This window comes from Euprymna scolopes, chromosome 17 (assembly GCF_053919585.1).
Source record: "Euprymna scolopes isolate OS-2025 chromosome 17, ASM5391958v1, whole genome shotgun sequence".
Taxonomy (NCBI): Eukaryota; Metazoa; Mollusca; class Cephalopoda; order Sepiida; family Sepiolidae; genus Euprymna; species Euprymna scolopes.
The window spans coordinates 45,341,973-45,366,459 of NC_136498.1; positions in this window are offsets into that span (position 1 = coordinate 45,341,973).

Below are 24,487 nucleotides of genomic sequence, written 5' to 3' on the forward strand. Positions count from 1 at the left end.
TGTACCTCCATTAAAGGTGAAAAAAAAGGAAGTGTCAAAATTTGAGTTTTATCTACTTGGCAATCGTTATGACGGTTCGGAAAAACGAGGAAAAATTATGGAGCCAAAACGATGATGATTATTTTGTAGAACGGAATACGTGGTTTCCAATGATATATAACATTTTGCCAAATATCGAAACATGATTTAGAACAATATTGTTTATGAAAAGGCGGGAAATTATACAACAACCTGATATGTCCGCCTTTTGACGACTTAATACATTATCATGAATTTTGTAACACACCAATTAGGCGTATATAATGTAACTATTTTTAGTTTCATTTACTCTAAAGTAAAATGGGGAAAAGGGGGGTAGGAGTAGTATTGTAGGACGTTTATGTCGAAGTAACACTTGTTATCTAAAGTATTTTTTATTTTGATCTTGAAGATAATTATATAAAATCTAGGAGTTGAAAAGATTTTAAGAAATTTTTCAGAAGCGTGTTAACTATTTAGGAATTGGATACGTTCTTTCACAATTACCTCTGCCACATTTACACTATTTATTAACTAGTTATAGCTAAAACGCAGCTACGAATGTGAGAGATAGTATTTTCCTTTCTTTTCAGCACTGAACGCGTTTTTAGTTTCTTTAAACTTTATCTTTATTTTCATGAATTCCGCTCAACTACACTTCTCGATTTAAGAATATTATTCGCCGTATAACACAACGGGAGACGTATTTAATGACTTTCTATTTTTTCTGTGGCTAGAGCTAGTAAAAATTCATTTACGAAAAATATTTGCAATATCTTCTTGAATGTAAAGCATATCACCGGTTGTATACTTCACTGGACATTACAACGTAGACGTTTGGAAATCCAATTTAATTGTGCTTCTCGCGTTTAACTCTAATGATTGATCAAACTTAGTTTATTGAAGTCGAGTGAAGAATGCTCCTTTGCATAAACACCTTGTTTCGATAGAATTTTGACGCTGGAAAATGGTGACAGAAATATATTTCCAAAAACTATTTTTGCAAAAGTAAATCATTTATGCACGGACATACAATGTAATTATTTAAAATCTTCCCAATATCAGAAATGTATACATTTTATTATAATCGGAAAATTCAGGATTTTTTGTTTGTAATTGACGTAAAATATGAAATTACTTTTTCCCACTATTGAAACAATTCATATTTTGCTCCACCCACGTGCTTATAAATTCTATACTTATTGCCCCAATACCAACTTGCAAAGATTTCGATAATATTAAGAACAAAATAGGGCATACTATCATTAAACTTCTATAACTTCATATATCTGTTAAGAAATAATTTCAAAATAATAATAAAATAAAGACCCAGAAAAACTAATCAATTCTTTTAATTCTTTCCATTTACAGGTTTTCAAAGACATATTGTCTTTTTCCAAATTTGTTTTCGTAAAATATACTTTCAGCGAATGTTTTGTTTTGTTTTAAATGTGCAAACATAATAACATTATAAAGCATCTTTTTCATATCGTTATAAATCTTATATTTTGATGTATGGAAACATCCATTCGACAATGCGCAAATATTATTTATGACGTTTCTTTTTTGTATCGGCAAGAAAAAAACTCATTTCCTTTGTGTACACTTTGATAATTGTGTTTTGTATTTACCTATGCGAATACGTGTTAACTGGACGTGACGGGGGAGAATGACAATGGAAACCGTGCGTGTACGCACACACAGACTGCGCAGTCCCCTGTGTTCTGCAGATAGTGGATTTAGCCACGCATTAAAGGGAAAACAACACAATTTAACAATGGAATAGAAGAAAATACGAAAATGAAGAAAAATTGTATTTGAAAAAAATAATCTATGGCGATTCTGTATGTGAAGAGGGATACATTGAACAGAAAAGCAGTCGGAGAGAGGAAGACAAGTATTTATACGACACTGTAAATTCAACACATAGGAACACAGTCTTACGCTTCTTACTCCCCCTTTCTATCTATCTCTTCTAATACTACTACTACTAATAATAATAATAAGAAGAAGAAGAAGAAGAAGAGGAAGAAGAATGATATGAATATGAATATAAGATGAAGTAATGTGATTAGAAGAAAGAAAACCCGATTTAGTCTTGTACAAAAAAAGAAAACTATGTAATGATCATTGATGTAGCAGAGCCAGCTTATGTGAAGAAAAGAAAAACAGAGGTAAACAATTATCAAGTTATAAAAAAGCAGAAAAAAATGTGGTTTTGAAGAAGGAAAAAGCTTTTCTAATGGGAGACCTCTGGAGTGTAACATAAGAATTTGTGAAGGGGGGGGGGAGAGAAAAATTAGGATCCATTGCAATGTTTGAATATTTCAAAGGACTGGCTGCTTGGGAACCGCCAGAATCTCGCGTGAAGTGCACGAAGACAGAAAAAAGATGCTGATTGTCTATAATAATTTGTAATGATCCGACTATCAGTATAAAATCAGCAATGCCAATAAATAGCAAAAAGACAAAATGCGAATAATAATGATAGTAATTTAACGAGCAAACTATAACATAAGAAAAGAAAAAAATAGTAGAATTAACGCTGTATTAGCCACAATAACTAAAATAGCAGGGCAGCCTATAAAATATTTCAAAATAAATAAAAGCATCAAGTCAGTTTAAACTATGACAAATAACTGCGATCAGTGAGGCCAGAGAAAGCTTTTACCAAAGCTGCGATGGAACTGACCAAGGGAAACCGTATAGAAAGTAGTAACTTACTTATCTCTTATCTATCATGTGTGTGTGTGCTTCTAAAGGTCTCGTCAAACAAAAAAGAAAAAAAGAAAAGCTAATGTTAATCACAATGCACAAGTGAGAGAATCTTCGTAGCTTTTTTTGTCTGGGGTTCGGCTTTTATCTTTTGTAGTTTTCCCCTGTGCACACACACCACAATTTGGGAGATCGTCTGAAGGTATCATTTTCATGCCCTCGACTATCTCCCAAATTGTGATGTGTGTGCACAGGGGTAATTTACAAAAGATATAAGCCGAAAGCCAGACAAAAAAAGCTACGAAAATTCTCTCACTTGTTCATTGTAACTTAACAGGTTACGGGCCCAGCCATCTTCTTTTCTTTGACGGATCGGAATCTAAATTTGAATTGTGGCAGGTAAAAATTCTGGGATATCTAAGGATTCGAAAACTACACAGAGTCATACAATCTCTAACAGAGAATCCAAACGACCCCGAATTTCACGAAAAGAACGAGACTGTTTTTGTAGAACTGATTCAATGTTTAGACGATAGAAGTCTATCTCTGATTATAAGAGACGCATTGCATGATGGAGAGAAAGCATTGAACATATCAAGAGAACATTATTTATCAAAAGGGAAACCGAAAATTATATCACTATATACAGAACTAACGTCTCTAAAACGTAACGAGGATGAACTGATTACCGACTACGTTATAAGGGCAGAAACAACCGCCGATGCCTTAAAACTCTCAGGTGAAATAATAAGCGATAGCTTGTTGACATCAATGACCCTCAAGGGACTTCCAACCGATTTTAAACTATTTACAACTGTTATAACTCAGAAAGACAAGCCCATAAATTTCAGCTAATTTAAAGTGGCATTGCGCAGTTACGAAGAGACTAATCGTATACTCGTGGACAATACTAACTCCAGCAATATTATGAAGTTCTAAAATGCTTCTCAAAAGCAGACACCACCAAATTACTCACCTCAACGCAAGGTGTTCTCTAAGAAAAATAATAAAATGATCTGCTATAATTGTGGACGACCCAACCACAATGCTCCGATTAACAGAAATCTACATTTACCCTCCAGAGGGATTTAAAATTAAAAATAAAATCTGGGTTTGGAAATTAAATAAATCGTTATATGGACTACAACAAGGTGCATACAATTGGAATTTTACACTCCATAATTATTTAATAGAACAGGAATTCAAACAATGTCTCATAGACGAGTGCATGTATACCAAAAATGTAGGTAATAAATTGTTGATTTTGTTTTTTTATGGTTTACGATGTATTACTCGCCTCACACTGTGACAACACTTTAAAAGATTTTAAAAATGAATTAAATAAAAATTAAAATGGCCCTCTTTGTTACTGATCTGAACTACGCCGCCATCTTTGTTCAACACAATGTCTCAAAACTTAACAGGTTAACTATGTCACGGACCGCATTTGATACTTGGCCGTCATCTTGGTTACTGATCTAAACTACGCCGCCGTTTTTGTTCAACACAATGTCTCAAATCTTCACAGTTTATATGGCGACAAACGTTGTTTTATAGCAGATGGTCACATAAGCGACGATGCAAATGAGGCAGGTGAATAAAAACGGACGTGAGGAGAGCAACAGTAGGAAGCAGATATGCTACGTAGTAATCGTGTGCAAATCAACTTAAATGAGTGTTGAGTTATGGAGTTTGAAGTTTGTACAACAGATTCCCAAGTTTTTGAGCTGGACGTTTTGACAACAGAGAGTCCAGTTGTGAGCTTGGAAGTTTTGGCAGTAATACGCCGAACTGACCCGAGAAATTGTTAGTTTAACTATACCTTACATTTTATTGCCACCCAAAGATAAATGTAAACCAATAATGTTGCCATCAAGAAAGTAATTGTAAGTTACTTTTGCGATGACGCAGTCTACATTTCTCTATAGTATACGTGTAAAATCACCTGATGCCTACCATGCTAGATGATGTGCTTATCTTATATGATAAGTTTCGGAAGTTACTTTCAAGTATTTGGTAAAACAATATCATATATTTGCTTATTAGTGATTACTTGATGAAAGGATATTGCAAGAACACATCATTTTCAACTGTGTTTCAAATAAAAGTTTGCTGACACCTGGGAATTTTAAATGTTTTTGCCATTGGGCGATCGCCCGAAAAAACCCCGCGTCATAAGTAATAGTGAATGTATAATAAAGATATACACTAACTAATAAAAACTTATATATGCTACAATATATCAGAAATGGAATTTATATAGATGCGAAAGCTATACGACCGGACTAAACGTTCAGTTAAGATTAAAGTGGTAAATCAGCATGATATATAAACGTTATGAGTTTACTTATTAAGTTTACTTAACAAGTGTGTTTAATAACTTTTAACCTATGTGATATAACTCTTTCAATCTCTTATATCACTCAAAAACTGATGCTGCATTCATGCAATATTGTCCCAAAGCAGTTCAAAACTTTCCATGCGTTTCTATGCCTAACACAGAATTTTATTGGATTACGTTTTCTAATGTATCATTACGTGCAGGTTGCATTTTTGAAATTCGCCACCTGTGGCAATCAGACTTTAGTAGTGCAAATTCCAATTCGTTCTGTAGCTGTTCCTTTAAAGCTGAAATCCTAAAAACGTGTAAGTTATCTCATAAGATGTGTATCAATAACATTTTTTATTTGCATTTTCACACTTAACAAGGCACATTGCCACTTTGTTCTAGGGGGCTATTATCAGGAACATAAGCATCAGAGGTACTGTATAGGAAGTTGGGCAGCAAGATGTCGGTTCACGTTATATTGAACTTCTGCATGCCAGTACAGTCAGGGAAGCAGGGACCCAGAAGGGAATTCAAAAGTCTAGCTGTTCTGGGCAGGAAACTCCTGGAGTAGAAGGCTATCTTGCATCTAGGGATCTCTACTGTCAAAGGGTGGTATTTAGCTGGTTGTCGGGTCTGTCGGGGGCACCTATGTCGAGGGGCACAATTGCTTGCAGTTCGTCAGAGCATTCACCGTTAAAGTACTTGTAGAACAGACAGAAAGATGCAACATTTCGTCGATGTGACAGAGGCTGAAGCTTAGATCACAGTTCAGGACCTATCAGATTGGCGACTCTCTTTTGAACTTTGTCTAGAAGCGTGAGACGAGTGGCAGATGCACCAGCCCAAATATGAGAGCAATACTCCTTACATTGGCGAATGGTGGCCTTATAGAGGAATAGGCTAATTTCAGGCGTTGATAGCTTTTTAGCACGGTAGAGAGAACATACCTTCTTCGCAGCGTTCCTGGCAATGTTCTCAATGTTATTGTTCCAACTCATGTTTCCTGTGAACGTTAGGCTGAGGTGTTTTAAAAGATGTACTTTCAGATAAAGAATCATTGGTCATTGCTATTAGCGGTAGGGAAGGTTTCTTGTAATTATTGAAAGAAACAAGTTTAGTCTTTGCAGCATTGAAGGTGGGCATCCATTTTATTCCCCATTCCACTACGGATCGGAGGTCTTCTAGTGTTTCTGCCATTTCTTTAGATATGTGTTCTTTTGTTTTCCTGGCCTGTCTGTTATAAAGCGTGGTGTCGTCAGACTAATACCCATCTAACAGACATTTTTTTCAGGGAGGTCATTTCTGAATATTAAGAATAACAACGGTCCAAGGATAGAGCTCTGAGGCACACCAGCATTTATATCATATTGTTTAGATGTACAACCGCCAAGAACAACCTGGATGTTTCTCTTATCTAAGGAGGATCTAATTATGTTATGTATTCTTCCAGTGATGCCGTATGATGTGATTTTCTTGAGAAGACCTCCATGCAATACCCTGTTAAAAGCCTTAGATATATCTAGAGCTAACCGCTCTACCCTCACTTGCTTTGCCCAGTGAATGGTATATACGTTCTGAGACTACAGTGAGGATGTCAGCTGTGGAACGGGCTTGCCTAAATCCATATTTTTGGTCAGTCAGAAGTATAGCATCTAAAGGGGGATAGGCTAGAGCTTGGTTAATTATGGTCTCAAATATGTTGGCTAAAAGAGGGAGGAGGCTAATGGGGCGATGATTTACTGGGTCATTCCTGCCGCCAGAATTCTTGAAAACTGGCACTACAGAAGCAGTTTTCCAGCAGATAGGAAAGCAAGATTCATTAAGGCATTTGTTACAAAGTTTGGAGAGAACTGGAGCTACTTCGGTGGCGCACGTTTTTTAATAGCACAGCCGGGATGAGAACAGGCGCACGTGTTTTACAGTGTCTCAAGCTTTCTTATGATGGCATACATCTGAGCAGGTGTGATTTTCAGATCGTCTTGTGTGGTGTCTGTCCGCAGAGGAAAGTCAGGGAGGGGATCGTGTACAGAGTCCAGTGTGGAGTTGGAGGCACGTTAGTCTTCTCAGTTGCAGAGCAAACAACCTCATGATTGTTGAATAATGGGGGGATTGTTGATGATCCATTATTTACTGCATTGTTGTAGATTTTTCAGAAGTCTCGGCTTCCTAATTTCTGCGCTTCGATGTGTTTTTTGGTGGTCTAAGTAAATTAACTCTTTGTTGTCGACATTTCTTTCGTACAATTATTTCTGGCTTCTGTGTATTTCTGTCTGTGTAAACCGGACTTATCTCGGTTAAATTCCCGGTATGGAGTCTGCTTTTTGCGCTATGGCAGCTCCACAAGTAGAAGTGAACCTTTGGGGAGAGTGGGGTTTGTTATAGAATTTGCGCGTGGGAACATGTGCTTCAATTACCGCTTTGAACCATTCAGTCGTCTCATTTGCACAATGTTCAGCAGGAAGTGAAAAAATATTTTGCTTCTGAACCTCCTTGATGAGGTCCCAGATGGCTTCCCAGTCAGACTTTTTATAATATCTCGTTGTTTTCAGCAGTGGCTCTTCAGTTTTGGCGCTAGAGTTTAAGGCGATTTCAATCATTACCACTGCATGACCATCGTTCTCAACAGGGATGTGGACATTCGTAACACATACATCAAGAATCGTGGTCAGAAACAGGTCTAGAAGTGATGCATGTTGTTCTAGCATGTTGGAAACGTAACCATATGTGATAGGGAATGAGAAATATAGAAGTTACGTGTTGTGGTGCCAGCTGCGTATGTGTAAGTTGAAAATCCAAGCAAGTTGCTGTGGTGGGCATTGAAGACACCAAATGTATGCACTTGTGCACTAGTGTCGAGGGAAAGTGCCGTATCTATGCTGTCAGAAACTTTGTTTATTAGAGCACAGTCCTGCGTCGAGGGAGAGCGGTAGAGAAAATATAAGTAGTTAATGTTATGTTGCATGTTACGTCTAAAGCACATAAAGGCTTGATCGTCCGATTTAGTTTAGTTTCTCTATTCAAGGGGAGGATTTTTCGCATGTAGACTCCACGCTCATGCATATCTCTGTCAAATCATTACGGCAGAGTGGGAGGTATCTAGGCATGTTAATGTAGTTGAGAGGGTGGATGAGTGTAGGTTAGTCTCACTTAGTGCTAAGATATCCGGGTGTTTTAGGAGAAATGCTTCAACATCATTTAAATTAGTTCTAAGCCCACGGCTGTTCGTAAATGCAAGCCTCAGGGAGAAGGCAGGTTAGTTTTTTAGAGTATGTTCTATTTGTCAATCTTTATTCGCTGATTAAACAATGATCCAGATCTGAAAATAACAGAAACATACACTGCAATAAATACACATGTGACTAATAAACAAATACGTATGCATGTAACATGATTGTTTGATAATCCTATATCTCCCCCCGTCTTTTAGTAAGGAAGCCATATGTATGTTGGCGTGAGATGCTGGACTTACTGATTGAAAAATACTTACATAAAACTTCAAAACAAAGAAACATACGGAACTGTTGAGTATAGTGTGAATGGGTAGAGAATAGGAGTCCGGGTTGATTCCACTGTACCTCGAAATCAACTGATGTTCACATAACGAAGTCCTTTTGCCACTCTGGGGCATGTTTCACACGGCTGGAGCGTCTCGGCGGAGTAGGTGTAGCCTCAACTGTTGGTGACGGGACATGATCCGTTTCAACCCGAAGAGGTCCAAGAGGAAGGTCTAGTGGCCTGACATCTGGGGATTTGTGGCTCAGTGTACGTAAGTAGACGGCTACTCTGGCTCACCGGAATATGTGCAGGCGTTTCACACGATGGTGCCATGGTTGGAGAGTTTGCAGGCGGAGGTGGCCTGTCGGGTAGCCTACTGACATGTTTCACATGCGTAGATATGCTAGGTCTTGGAGCTGTGCCCGGAACTACAGCAGTTGGTACTACATGTTGTGGCATGTAAGCTGATGGTTGGCGTAGTCCTATATCCGAGTCTATGGCGAGTCTCTTTGGTTTAACCTGCATTGGAATATATTTGCGTAAAAATTTTCTGTTCCGCAGAGTAACCCGTCTTCAACCATCAATGCACCCAACATATTGGTTAAACTGACGAACCTCGACAACCACCTCTGTCTTGTCCAATTTGCGGGGGAATGCCCCAATTTGGTTTTGGAGGCGAACATGGTCTCCGACCGAAAATTCGGTCAGTGGGTCGCTTGACTTTCTCGATTGTTGCAGTAACAGTCTGAGCAGATCTGTGAACGGCACTGTAAGCTGTGATGAGTGCTGCGACGATAGCTGGATCCAGGTCGTCAGTGATGTAATCACAACCAGGGAGTGGACACCGTACTGCAGGCATCGTTGCGATTGTCACTGTATCTTTATCATAAATAAGAGTATGCTCTATTTGTCAATCTTTATTCGTTGATTAAACAATGATCAAGATCTGAAAATAACAGAAACAGAAACTGCGATAAGTACACATGTGACTAATAAACAAACACGTATGCATGTACCATAATTGTCTTTTAACGTAATTTTTTAATGTACTGCCATTTTTATTTTTAAGAGTTTCAGTTTAGGTAAGGGGTGCTCAGCAAGATGTTATGCAAATACAAGACACGCAACACAGGCAGACCATCAGCTGTCTCTCCATCTACATACTGAATCTGCTAGCGTCTACATTCATTTTGAATGCATGTACCAGCTCTAAAAGGTTATTGAGGTCAGATCGTGTACTGAAACTATTAAAGAAATGCATGCAACATGCATGTAATACGTATATGTAACACACGCAATTAATCTCTTGTAACTTCTTTGCGCCGACCTATGCCAGCTGAGTGTAAGCCGGCTAGTTAACAGAGACTCCGGTCTAACCCCATTCCCCGAACCCTCAATTGTGCAAACAAAATGAAGAGATTATATTCGGTTCTGATGACATAGTCTTTTTGCAGATCACGTCCTCTGGCGGAAGTTGCTGTAGATTGAAAGGATGAGGTAAGGAAAATAATATAATATAAAACACGCACAGACTGATGAAATAAGTCGAGGATCAGGGTTGAAGGGGCGTAGGTTTGATACCTTCGTATCAGTTCGAAATAAGAATCGATTTGTTTTCGATGGCTGATCAAACGTCGGAGATGACTGCTTAAAGCTGATCGGCTTCAGTCAATATGTTTTGGAGATTGGCGGATTGAATAAACAGTTTGCAGAATAGGAAAGATCAGATTATTCAAAATCAACAGGCTATCCGACATTTTAGCATCTTTAAATTCATTTAGTTTAGATTTTCTAAGATGTTATTGAGAGTTTCTCGAATGCATAATCCTCACATGCCAGAATAAAAAAAAACACTTAAAGCAAAAACACATATTTTAGAATCGTTTGCAGACGAAGACCATTCAGCTTAAAAAAATATTTTCTTCAAATGTCTACATATACAACTGTCTTCATCTACAAACTTAGAAAAACTTTATTTTCAGTTTACAATGCGCATACACAAATGTATATATATATATATATATACATATATATAACTATATATATATACCTGCATATATATATACCTGTATATATATATATATATATATATATATATATATATATATATATATATATATATATATATATATATATATATATATCAGTCTTCGCGCGAAAGAGCAGGACAAATAATGTTTTAAATAATGAAACAATAGAATAACAATAACAAAGACTTTCGCCGGCGAGGACTACTATTGACCGTAACCAGTTATACATTCCTTTTGACATTTTAATCTCTATATTTATCGGTATGTACTGAATATTTGTTAATTAAACCTATATGAAATATGTTCCTTATAAAATTTAAAAGACTTTCTATCCTGAAAGAATGTTTTTTAAATGTTATATAAAAAGGTTATGTTAAAGTTTTTGTTAAAATATCAGATTTTCCCATTAATTTTGACCTGTATTACAAAGAGGTAGTTGCAAAAAATGAGTTGTGATGTAAGGAGAAATACAAACTGAAACAGAGAGAATATTCAGACCTGTAATAATACAAAGAGGGGGTTGCGAAAATGAGTTGTGGTGTGGGGAGAAATATAAACTGAAACAGAGAGAATAGTCAGACCTGTAATAATATAATGAGGGAGTTTTAAAAATGAGTTGTAATGTTTAAAATCTTTATCTTTCATCTACCAATTGATGATATGGATATAACATTTTCCACATTTTTTTTAAAGTGCAACAGAATGTACATCACATAACATAAATCCAAGGTAAGATTTGGATTCAATTTAAATTAAATTTTTATACCTTACTTTGTAAAATTTATAAAAGCGCATTTTGAAGATAAATACATTTCATATTGAATCTTGTACCTTTATTTTTAAAGCTTATTTTGTTTAACAATTTTCATGCCTTAGCTTACATGCTTTTCTAACTTATATATATATATATATATATATATATATATATATATATATATATATATATATATATACATTACAAATAAATTGCAATTTTAACTTCGTAAAGTTGCATTCAAAATGCCATCATGATGATAGAGTTAACGCAACATACAGTATTATATCTGGTGTTACAGTTGTATGTCCATTAAATTTGAAGGGGTTAATATGTATTTTACAACACCCTACTTAAAGTTAAACGTTTAGTATTTCGAATATTGATAATGCCTGCAGTTTAATACGAGACGTTTTTAATTTTTTCTATATTTTTTTTGTCAGGCATTTACATTGCCGTAGATTAGTGAAAATTCAGGATGCTATTTCTCTCTCTTTCTCTCTCTCTCTCTCACTATATATATATGTATATATATATATGTATATATATATGTATATATACTTATATTTATATATTTATTTATACATGTGTTTACATTTATATATGCATACATATACATTTATATATATTCATATATACATATATTTATATATTTATTTATATATATTTATATATATATATATATAACTACTTAATTTACTCACATAAAATTAATATACGAAACTATAGATTTATGCGTAAACCTTAAGTATTTACTTCAAAAGTGATCAATACGTAGGTAGAGCTAGTTAGTAAGTTTTAAAATAAATATGGACATTAAGCTTAATCGCCATATACATTTTATAACTTACTATTTATATATATATATATATATATATATATATATATATATATATATATATATTATGAGATGACTGATCACTTTTTTATGATTTCAGCTTCGAATGAACAGCTACAGAATGAATTAGAATACACTCTACTAAAAACGATTTTCAAAGCTGATGAACTTTACGCATACAATCTGGATCATAGTGTATTTTAGGAAGACAATATGCAAAAATATTTTGTTTTTAATTGAAATACGTATAAAATACGTCAGATTGTTTTCGATTATCTTGCATGAATTTAGCATCATTTATTTTCGTGGGATAAAAACGTTAGTGAGGCAAAGAGTTAGTAAGGGATGATGAAAGCTCTAGGAGCAGTATAGAAGTTAAAATTGGTTGGCCAAATAAATAATTCCATGGATAAAACTGTCGTGTGTCTAAAGAGAGGAAAAGTGCACAGATTGATGTCAATGTATGTTCTGTGGTAACTATTATAGATGTAAAAGATTTGCTCGAATACTCCAATCCGCGTTTGTATTCTTGTCACAGATGTTTGTCGAAGATAGACATAATTACAGCTGCTACCTGTGATTTTGCTTTTTTCCTAAGATCAGGGAAAACTTAGAGACTGTGTTTAAGGAACAATTGAAGAGCTAAAAAAGCGGTGACACGCTCATACATAAGAGTTTAAATTGCTAGAACCGTACAACAAGTGCATTGCAGTCGAGGGAGATTAATTCCATAAGAGACAGTGTTTCCTGTGTGTATAATGATATAAAATAAATGTGTCCATAGGACAAAATCTAGAAATTTCTTGAAAGAACCTCCTACATTTGAATAAAGAAAAAAATTAAATATATGCATATATAAATATATATACACACACATATATATATATACATACACACAGACACACACACACACACATATATATATATATATATATGAATATAATGCTATAAGTGTAATATATAGAAAATAGATACACGTAAAAATATAATTATAAAATGAGATCGTATTGTTTCTTTACTTTCTTTACACAAACAAATGTGAGTGTATAAATAAATTAAAGGAAAAATTGAAATCAAACTAAACAGATTAATTATTTGTAATTAAAATGTTTACGATATAGATAAATATTTGTGTTTCTGGATCTAGTTTTAGATATAGAAGCCTGTTTCTGTAGTGTTCTATTGCATTACAAAATTGTAAACAGTATACGCTAGAGTCCCCACTGAAGATTTTATTTTTAGCGTGTGTACGTGTGTGTCAGCGAAATTTATCTGGGCGTCAGTGAAATCTATAACAGACGAATTGAATAATTAAGGTATTCATACCAGGAAAACTTCTTGGCAGGGCTAACTTTAAATATTATTTTCGTTATAAACAGAACAGAATACACCAAAAACAGGTATTTAAAAAAAAAATTAATTTGTAGCAATTCTCTAACGTATATATTTGTTCAAAAGTGCATCACATTCTGCAATTCCTTTGCAATTTAACACTATATAATTAAATAATGATAACCCCCACTAAGGAATATGTTAATCAGAAATAAATATGTAAATATGTGTAGAATCCATGAGTATAACAGGGGCGGGAATGAAAAATAAGGAATGTTAGTTGAAAGGTGGGACACAACGAGGTATAGAGCTTAAAAAATAAAAGAGGAAGTACAATATAGAAAGATATAAAAAAGGACAGAGATGGATCAAAAGGAAGAAAAGTAAAGTATTAAACGTATAAAAGATTTAAAACGAAAATTATAGTTTAACCAGAGATCTACGAAAATAATCCGGATATGACGACAGTAGACTAATAGAAGTGCATTTAAAATAAACGCCAACAAATTATATATTTTGTAAAGTAATTCTCAATTGACATCTAGGTGTGACGATAGTTGCCCAATAGAAATCAGCTGGAAAATATACTCCAAGGGAAGAAATCAGTACATTCACAAATTATGAATTCATACATTTAAAGGTTTTTTTTTAAATCCTATTAAAAAAAGAAATCTGGAAAATAAATCGAAGTTAATATTCAACTCTAAATTAAAAGAAGTGGGCAATGCCGAGAATCGCGAAGAATATGAGAAAGCTAAGATATTGCATAATGTAAATACACAACGAAAAGGAAAATCCGAAAATATGCAAAGGCGGAAAAAACAAATGAAAAAAATTATTCATTAAAATTTTAGGGTAGGGGATAGGAAGCAAAAACTTGAAAGGATGTCATAATATAGCGTAAAAAACATAAGAGGTGAGATCGGCGCTTTTTAATTTCTAATTTACGGTCGTTGAGTTTTGCGCTGAAGAATGTCGCCAAGTAATTTGTTGCATAAGTCCATGTGACAAATCGGGTCTGTCCTAATCACACTGATATCACTAAGCCAACCCAGTTTATGTTGATCAGGCTTCTACGCACTTTCCTGTGTAATATTGAGTGACTATAATTTATATACATTCCTAAGTCTCCTTTTCTAGATGGAGACAGGTTATACAGTGTATGAATATATATCGCTCACATAAGCTGATTAAAATTGCACTGTAAGCAATTATGTACTCCCGCATTAGATTTAATGTACTTTTATTTCCAAAATTAAATACGGTTGTAAATTATTGTTTGATAGAAATAAACTTAATAACGTAATCAACAAGTAAAATTAATTAAAGGTCGCCGCCCTGATAACGTAATTTAAAGGATGACATTAAATTCTCTCGTACGTATATTTTCGAATATTAAAATAGATGAACATTACTATGAAGAAAAAATGCGATGTTTAATGGGTGAACATAAGGATACGTATGAGCTTGTATTAGAAACATATTTCCGTGAAGTATTTGTCATTAAAATCCAGAAAATTGCATTCCCTCTGGAATACATATTTTATATTCTATTAGAATATAAGATTTTCGAGCGAAAAAGTATAGTTCACTATGAAAACTTTGACGGGTTCAATCAGTTACTATTTCTAAATGAAAATAAGGCACCACGCAAGACACATTATGTTATCGTAACTTTTAAAATTCGGATTCCAAAAGCTTATAAAATGTTAGATTTATGTATATCGGCGTATTACTTCACAAGTAAGTATTTTTTATATAGCAATTTAAATTGAAAGAGAAGGTTTTAAGATAGCACACACACACACACACCCACACATACAAAATCAAGAACAACAGCGAATAAACGGGGTGCTTCCTATCTACTTATCACTTTTATAAACATATGCTTGTTGATATTATTGGGAAAACATTATTTTAAAACGGATTTATTTCTGATAATTCCCTACCACGTATAGATATATAGATATACTGTGTATACATATACATATATACATGCATATATACGGAATAATTACGTCGACACACCGGTTCTCGACAGATCACCGGTTACGCAACGACGGGCATGGATGACCGTTTTGGAATTCCATGAGTTGTATGTGCTCTCCGCTTTTCTCCGCATTTGTTTTCAGTCATCCCGTACATACAATTCCCTTGCCACTGTTATATAACAATACCGACTCAGGAAAGGTGGGGTTGAAGATTACGCACCTCTTGGCACAAAAATTTCAGGCGCAGGCACCTCATCGTGGGTATCCGTAGACTGATAATGACAGAAGGTGCCTGTTTGTTATATATATATATATATATATATATATATATATATATATATATATATATATATATATATATATTGAGTGAAATGATTGATAATTTATAATCAAAATTAAAAATCGGTTTCACGAGGTACAACAAAACAAACTCAATAAAGCGTACGATCGTTTCGGAAACGATGTTTTTACTGAGGCAGACAATAAGTCTTGGACAATAATTTTATCATTTAATTTCATAAAACAAAGTCTCCTCATCAACAAAAAGAGTGTGTCCGGGTCTAAAGACACCAAAAAGAAAACTAGTATTTTTTAAAGTGAGACAGATATCTCTGGAAATATTTAAAAGATAAAGAAAAACAGTTACGTATTTTGATCTTGATAAACAAAGCAAGATAAAAAATAAAATAAAATTGGGTGGAAAATTAAATTATAACATCGTTTCCGAAACGCTCGTACACATTATTGATTCTGTTTGTGATTCCTTGTGAAATCGATTTTAATTTTTAATTTTCATTATAAATTAACAATCATTTTACTCAATATTTAAATAGCTCTAGGGTATATTATGCCTATCGAGCTTATAATATATCTACATAACAAACAACACAATTTTCTTTTAATTGTATTAATGCATTTACTAATATATTAACATAAACTCTGCTCTGTAGACTGTTGTACTAATCATCTTAATATATATATATATATATATATATATATAGAGAGAGAGAGAGAGAGAGAAAGAGAGAAAAGAGAGAGAGGGGGAGGGAGGACGAGAGAGAGAAAAGGTAATATTTAGTTTACAAAAAGAAAATGTAAACTCAAAAATTAATAGCATCATCATTCTTCTATCCCCCATTCTTTAGGAGACTAAAGGACCTTCCGGTACTCCTATTGATTATGCAGTTCTTTTACCGCCTTTTCCCACTTTTTTCCTCTATTATTTGTATTTTTTAAACTTTTTATTTTTTATTTTTCATTCTATATTGTTATTCCATATTTGTATATATGTGGGGGTGTATGCATGTATAGACTTATATATTTATATATGATGTGCATGCGTACATTTATAATTATAATTAAAATTTCGGCATTAAATATAATCAACTTAAATTCCATTTCTTTCGGACTTAATTTGGGCTTTTCTGCCCTATAGCCATCTGTTCTAAGAATAGATTTAGAAATATAACTTATACCGGTACCATTCCCTTCTTTCTCTCTTGCCTCCCCTCTTAACTATGTCTACCTCCTTTTTCCTCTATCATCTGTATCCTTTAATATCCTTCTTTCCTCTCTTTTACTCTACCCTTTCTTTTTCATTTTTCTTCCTTTTCTCTTACCATTTCTTTGGAATCTTTATTTTAATACCCACATTTTTCCTAATCTATTATATAAAAAAATGTGGCATATCATGACTTTTCCACAACTTTATTATTATTCTTTAAACTCCACTTCCCCCTGGCCATATGTATTTAGATTTCTTTTTTCTCACAGACTGCTAATGCATTTACAACAGACCCATATCGAATTTTTCGTTTTCTAGATTTTACCATTTTCCTCATTGGATTTTCCTCACACCTTCTTTTTCCCCTTTTTAAGTTTCTGGATTTCTCCTACCCCTGTAATCTATTCAAACTCCCTGTAAGTGTTAAACGACGTTTTATGCAAATATGCTAAACTTCGTATTATTGTTTTCCTGCGATCCATTAACCTGCAAAATGGATTGTCTATTTTTCAACCCTCTTCCGTCTGATGAGACGAAATGCATTCTTCGGAATTATGTATATTGAGGGGTTGCTTGTTTTATTTATATTCCTTGTCAAATGTTTTCAGATTTTCAAGACTAATATTTTTATTTCATATTATATATATATATATATATATATATATATATATATATATATATATATATATATATGCCGTTCACACACTGGAGTGTTTGAATATATATGGTTAAGTTGGCAGTTTTCGTCTTTTAGAAGTGCTTTTAAGCTTTACCTCTTACTCACTTTTCGACTAAATTTTAAACACTTTGTAAAGATTATAGATTACCTTCTCAGCTATATTGTTACAAACAATTTGAATTTGCGTTCAGTAAATCAGATGGTAATGTATTTGCTGGTGTTAAAAATCGTTAAAATATGTAAGGAGCTGAGCTACAATTTCTATGACTGGTTTCTATAACAAGCACGCTCTTTCAGCGACTACTGTTTTTTTTTCTAATTCACTGCTATCGCGAAAAGAGAAATAAAAGGCAAAACAGAGAGATGGAAAGAATGGCAGGGAGATAATTGGAGGGGTTATTGAAAGCAGACGGGTGCCGTGTATTGTAAGACATACATGTTTATGGGATCAAAAAAGACGGAAATTAAACAAAGCCTAAGTGAATGTATTGGAAGTCTGCAAAAATCATGGAGTACAATAGAAAAATACAAGCATGAAAAGTAATATGGTTAAGCTTAAATCTAAAAGGAAGGGACTCTTTGTTAAAACTGGACAAGAAAAAGGCAAGATGTTCTAGTAAAAATAGTAATATATGACTTTACATATTGTAGCATTCGGAATGTTTTTTTTATTTAATTCATAACATTACATAATCAATTCTTAATACTGCAATGTATTAAGTTATGCATAATATATATTGTCCTTTTCTTTTCCAGTTTTAATCACTAGTCCTTTACTTTTTCATGTTTAAGCGTAAGCATGTTACATTTCCTGCTCGCATTTTTCTTTTGTAATACATCTATGTGTACACACACACACACACACACACATATATATACGCATTCACATATATACATGTATATACATATATACCTACACATATGAACATATAGAGATCTATATAGAGATTTATATACAAATATATATATATATATATATGTATACATAAATATATATATATATAATCGTGGTCAAAATCATAAGACTACTTAAGTAAGTAAGCATTTACGCATAATATCGAAATTTTAAGCAAACAAATGGTTGAAACCATTGCCAAAAAGGGGCAATATGATGGAAAAATGAAATCAGCTTCATTCGAAACCTGATCTAATAATTATTTTTGTAAAAAACAAACATTTTTACCTGTGCAAAAATATAAGACCACTTTAACAAAATCGGCTAGTTTAGAGAAAAATGAATACGAAAAGCATTCTATGTTACAAAAAGCAACTTGTTCGTGGATAAAAAAAAATCTTACTAAATTATAATTGGCAAAAGGGAAATCATTATCAAAGTTTGAGAGAGGAAGGATCTTTGAGCTTAATAGTGGTGGACTCTCCCATAGATCCATTGCAAACTAAGCGAATCGTAGCAAAACGGTCATCACAAATATTTTAAGAAAACCAGATCAATATGGGCACTAAAAGAGTCCAGGTCGACCCAAACAAATAATACCATCACTGGATCGCCGTATCAGAATAAGTTTTTTAAAAAATCCAGTATGAGCTCAAGCCGAACAGTAGCAGAATGTAGTCCTAAAACCATGAGAAGACATCTAAAAATGAATGGTTTCAATTATTTAACAATCTTGAACAGCGCAAAACCAACCGACTTAAATATGCCGCCAAATACCAGACTTGGGATGGAGAGAAGTGGGAAAATGTAATTTTCTCCGATAAGAAAAAGTTTAATCTAAATGGTCCACATGGACTTCAACACTATTGACATGATACAAAATTGCCCAAAGAGACTTCGGCATAGTGGAGGAGGGTCTTTAATGATCTGGGGTGCTTTATCGTTAGCTGGGACCCTAAAGTTGCAAGTAGTTAAAGGCCGGAAAACATCATTGAAGTACATTTCAATGCTTGAAAATGCTTATATCAGAACTGAAGCCCGCGTCTGTGTGGAAGAAATTGGATTTTCCAGCAAGACAATGCTGCGATACACACTTCCCGACAAGCACGAAAATACTTTTTTTCAAACTTTATAGAATGGTTAGATCATCCAGTATGATCTCCGGACCTCAATCCCATTGAAAATCTTTGGGGATATATGGCATAAGAAGTGTTCAAGGATGGAACCCAGTATGATTCGATAAAAGAACTTTGTGATTCAGTTGTCAGTACATGGGATAAAATTCCTTCGCAACTGATAAAAAAAACTTAGTCGCATGCTTACCAAAGAGAATGTTTTAAGTAATTATAGTAATTTAGTAATTTATAATTGCTTTTTGTTAGATAAATTATCAGTGGTCTTATAATTTTGATCAGGTGAAAATGTTTGTTTTTTAAAAAATAATTATTAGATCAGGGTTAAGGTTTCGAATGAAGCAGATTTCATTTTTTCTATCATATTTCCCTTTGGCAATGGTTTCAACTATTGGTTTGATTAAAAATTCGATAATATGCGTAAACGCTTCCTTTCTTTAGTGGTCTTTTGGTTTTGACCAGGACTATATATATAAATATATATATAAATATATATATATATATATATATATATATATATATATATATATATATATATATATATATATACAACCCTCTTCATTGTTACTAGCGACCAATTCATGTATTTGGTGACTACAATAAATGGCTTGGTTTGTTTCTCCATCTACATGGAAACACAGCACATAGCTTCATTCTCTAACACAAGCAGTTTCGTATCCGGCCCATGTCCCAGATTGACAAGATCAACAAGTGTCACTTCTAGATTTATTTATGATCACAGTTCCCAATGAATATGTAACAAATGACCATCGCCCACTTTGGAATGCTGATCACGCTGTGTTAATGTTAGTAATCACTCTAAACTCTCGGTCCATCTCTAAAGACCTATTGTCTAAAACGACAAGTCACTATAAGACTGGAAAGCAATCAGAGATCTCATCAGAAATTCCCCATAGGGAAATATTTTTTCTTCCTGGTGAATAGCGTGTAAATGGCACGGCTCAATGGCTCTAAACTGAAATTAAATAACATCTTTCGACGCGGAAATTTTGTAGCAAACGTCACACGTCCCAATGATTTACTTCTCCTTGCTCAGCTGTCATTGCTAATAGGTAACATGAATAGTGCTGGTGTATCCGACACAATATCCGTACAGACAAAATTATTACTAAGCTAGAAGTAATTGCAAACAGATGTAGTGTCAGTAAACAGAGAATACACAGACACCTTCCATAAAACGCATTAAAACGACGCAGACATTAAGAACTCCTGATTTCTGGGAAATCTACAGCAGCTTAGTAAATAATTAGAAATACGCTATCCGTTTATTTCTCACAATTATTATGATTGTTTGAAGGGCAATCGAGTAGACTAACATGCTTGCTTGTCTGTTTGCCTCAAACACTACTTTGGAGACAGCAAATCACTCATTATCTGATGTTCCTCTGCTGAAAACTTGAAAATGACCCCTTCTCAAGTGTACCATACCATAAAAAAACCTAGACACCTTAAAAACATGTGTACCTTATCTCATCACGGATTTAATTTTATAAAATTGTTCCGCTGAAGTTGCTTCAGTTCTTTCCATATTTTTTAACACATTAACTTTCCAACGCCTTTATGAATTTTGCTTTCCTGGCTGTTGGAAACCTGGTTCGCCGGTACCAGTTCATGAGAATACTGGCGAAATAACTGGCCCATTATATTATTACCCCATTATCTTCGCCAAGATATTTGAGTCCATAATTAATCAAGTTGTAGACCACAAACCAGTTGTAAAATTTATGTCCAAGCAAATATATGGATTCCTTTAAGCTCTACTGTAGATATTATTTCTATAATCCCTAAATGGATATACCATGCACTAAAGTAAAGCGGAGTAATCATTTATTTAATATTTTATCAAATTTATTTAGAATATATTTTCACACTTTTATTTTTAAAACACAGTATTCATCCACTTAGGTTATTTGGCTGAAATAAAGATGTTATTATTTTAAAGTATATTTATACAGGGAGAGGAGACGGTGCTTTTCAACGTATCTTTAATTTACGAACGGATTTAATAAAGAAATATCGCAAAACATCAATTCAACCTGATATACCATTAAACATGTTATTGTAACATAACTGCATAAGCATAAAACTCTTTGTGTAATTTTCGATGGCAGATGTTTTCCGGTATTTCAGGCAAAATGTCCGGAAACGCTTCCATTTCAACGTGCAATAAAAATTTAATGAATCTTTATGTTCACTGTAAAAATTAAATTCAACGAAATCACAAACTTCCAGAGAAATGTCCTTAACCCCCTACCCATTTCCTATAAGAGAAGATCTAGAGGAATCAGATTTAAACACAATACTTATAAAGAGGACCTTAAAGACTAATCAGATTTTAAAGAAACCCTATCCTAATCTTTGAGCCATCATTTTCAATGGCTTACCCTTGGATTTAAATGCTATCCACATTCTTATTGCCAATGTTTATATAAGCGATATTGCTATTGAAAATTTAAAGTTGGCAGCGCAATGACTGAAGTAAAAAAAAACAATGGGCCAATAAAAATATTATGATGGAGTGGATAATAGTATATACATTGCTGTAGATGAGACAATGCATGAGGGCACATTGATTTATAAAGAAAATAATAAAAGTAAATTGAACGAAACCAATTTAAAACCAAAAAGGAACTAGACCCCCATTTTACTTTTACAAAAAGAGCAACTATACGAAAGTAAATATCTGACACATATATAGTTATTCGTAATAGTCGTCCAACAGATGATGTTTATGAATTCAACAGTGAGAGCATTAGCAAGACACTCCGTGGTAACTCTTATGTCAACACCGATTGTGAAGATTGAATATTTGCAATTTTAGAATATAAACATTTTAATAGCGATTTCTGACAATTCAAAAGGAACTACAGCATTCAATGATCCCTGTCTAGCATGAACTATTTTAAATGATGGGCATGGTTCACGCTAAGTATTACTATCCACTATTAGCATACCTGTCGACTCAATTTTTAAATTTAAAAATACACGATCTCCGTTTTCATCAAAATTCTTGTATGAATACAGCTTAGGAATTTTCAAAGGTAAGGTTGATCCTACGTATGCCTTTTAGGAAATTAGTGCTTTAAACTAAACATATTGTTTTGTACTAGCCATCATGCTGATTGGTGTATGGGTTCGTGCTGCATAGACACAATGCGTAACAGCAAATCTCTAAAATTTAATAAATGTTATTGAAAAAATGTACGCTTTTATTTGGTTTGGAATTCAAAATGAAATCCACAATTAGCAAATCCCTATTTTTTATATGATTCAATAAGTTAATAAGCAAGACACTTATTAAATCCAATCGAGTACATGAAAAAAACTGCCATTTTGCTTACTGCCTGAAAATCTATACTTATGGACAGTTTTGACAAATTGAAGTAAGATAAAAAAAGTGAAAAAAAAACTGTATCGATTAGGTTAATAAATATGTATATATTACTTACTTAATTATTTATTTTATTCATAATTTTTGTTTTAAATACGTTATCCAATTTCACTATAATTATTTAAGCAGTGCAGATCGGAACGCTTAAATAATTAAATTATTTATTTTGATATTATTTTCAAAAGTAAGGAGGCTACTAGGAAAAAGTTTAAAGAAATACCACCTATTAACTTTAATTTAACACAATTAATCGATTAATTATCATGTGAGATTTGTAAAGGACAGAAGGTTTCTTCTGAATCATTGGTTAATGGAACCAAACTTTACTTAGCCGATTTGCCCTTACATTCCCTGAGTATTGCAAGGGTAGTTAAAGTAGCAAGAGAATCTTTCGAAATTGTATATGCTTTTCAAACGAGGCATCAGAACATTCCGGCCAAATACTGATATGCGAACATTGATGCGTTGTGATTTCCAACACATAATATTTTTTTTTACATTGAGGTCACAAATTATCAAGGCCCAGAATCCACTCGGGGATAAGGGTTATTGCGTGTACAGTAATCAATGCGATAGTATCGTAGTAATAGTTAGTATTGGAGATTTGATAAAGTGGCATTACTTAAGGGGCGGTTCATCAGGTATTGGTTTATGTGAAGACATTCAAGTTGAAGTCGGGGGAAAACAGGCAAGCGGCAGAGTGTTCCACAGGCGTGCAGTTCTAAGAAAGAAGCTTTGTTCATGGAATCTACGTTTTGAGTAAGGGACGGATAGAGAGTGGGGAAAATTATTGAAAGTGGTTTCAGTTAGACGGGTGTTTTTCATGAAAAATTGGCGAGGGGGAGCAGAGAATGGTGTTCAGATGAGCACTTGCCATGGAAATAACGATAAAACAGAAACAGGCTCGCAACGTTTGTGGGAAAGAGGTTGCAGGGAAGAGAAAAGGGCATCCCCCACCAAGCCACAAAGTCTATTTTGTACTCTGTCAAGGCAGGATAGGTTGTTTTAGATGCTCCTGGCCAGATGTGGCCGCAGTACTCTATCTTTGTAGGTACTTGGCTTTTATATAGATAGAGAATTGCATCAGTTGTAAGATATCTTCTCGAGCGGTAGAAGGATCCCACCATTTTCCACGCGACCTTAGCCACAGACTTGATGTATGTGTTCCATTTCAGATCAGTAGTAACGGTCAAACCCAGAAGCTTATCAAAACATGGGGCCTCCCCTAGACGATAGCCATTCATTTCACTCGATGCCAGATGGGGTTCAGAGCGTTTATGATGTAATGATAGGAGCTTGGTCTTAGATGCATTAAAGGTAACCAGCCACCTCTTCCCCACCAGTGTACCACGAGCCAAGATC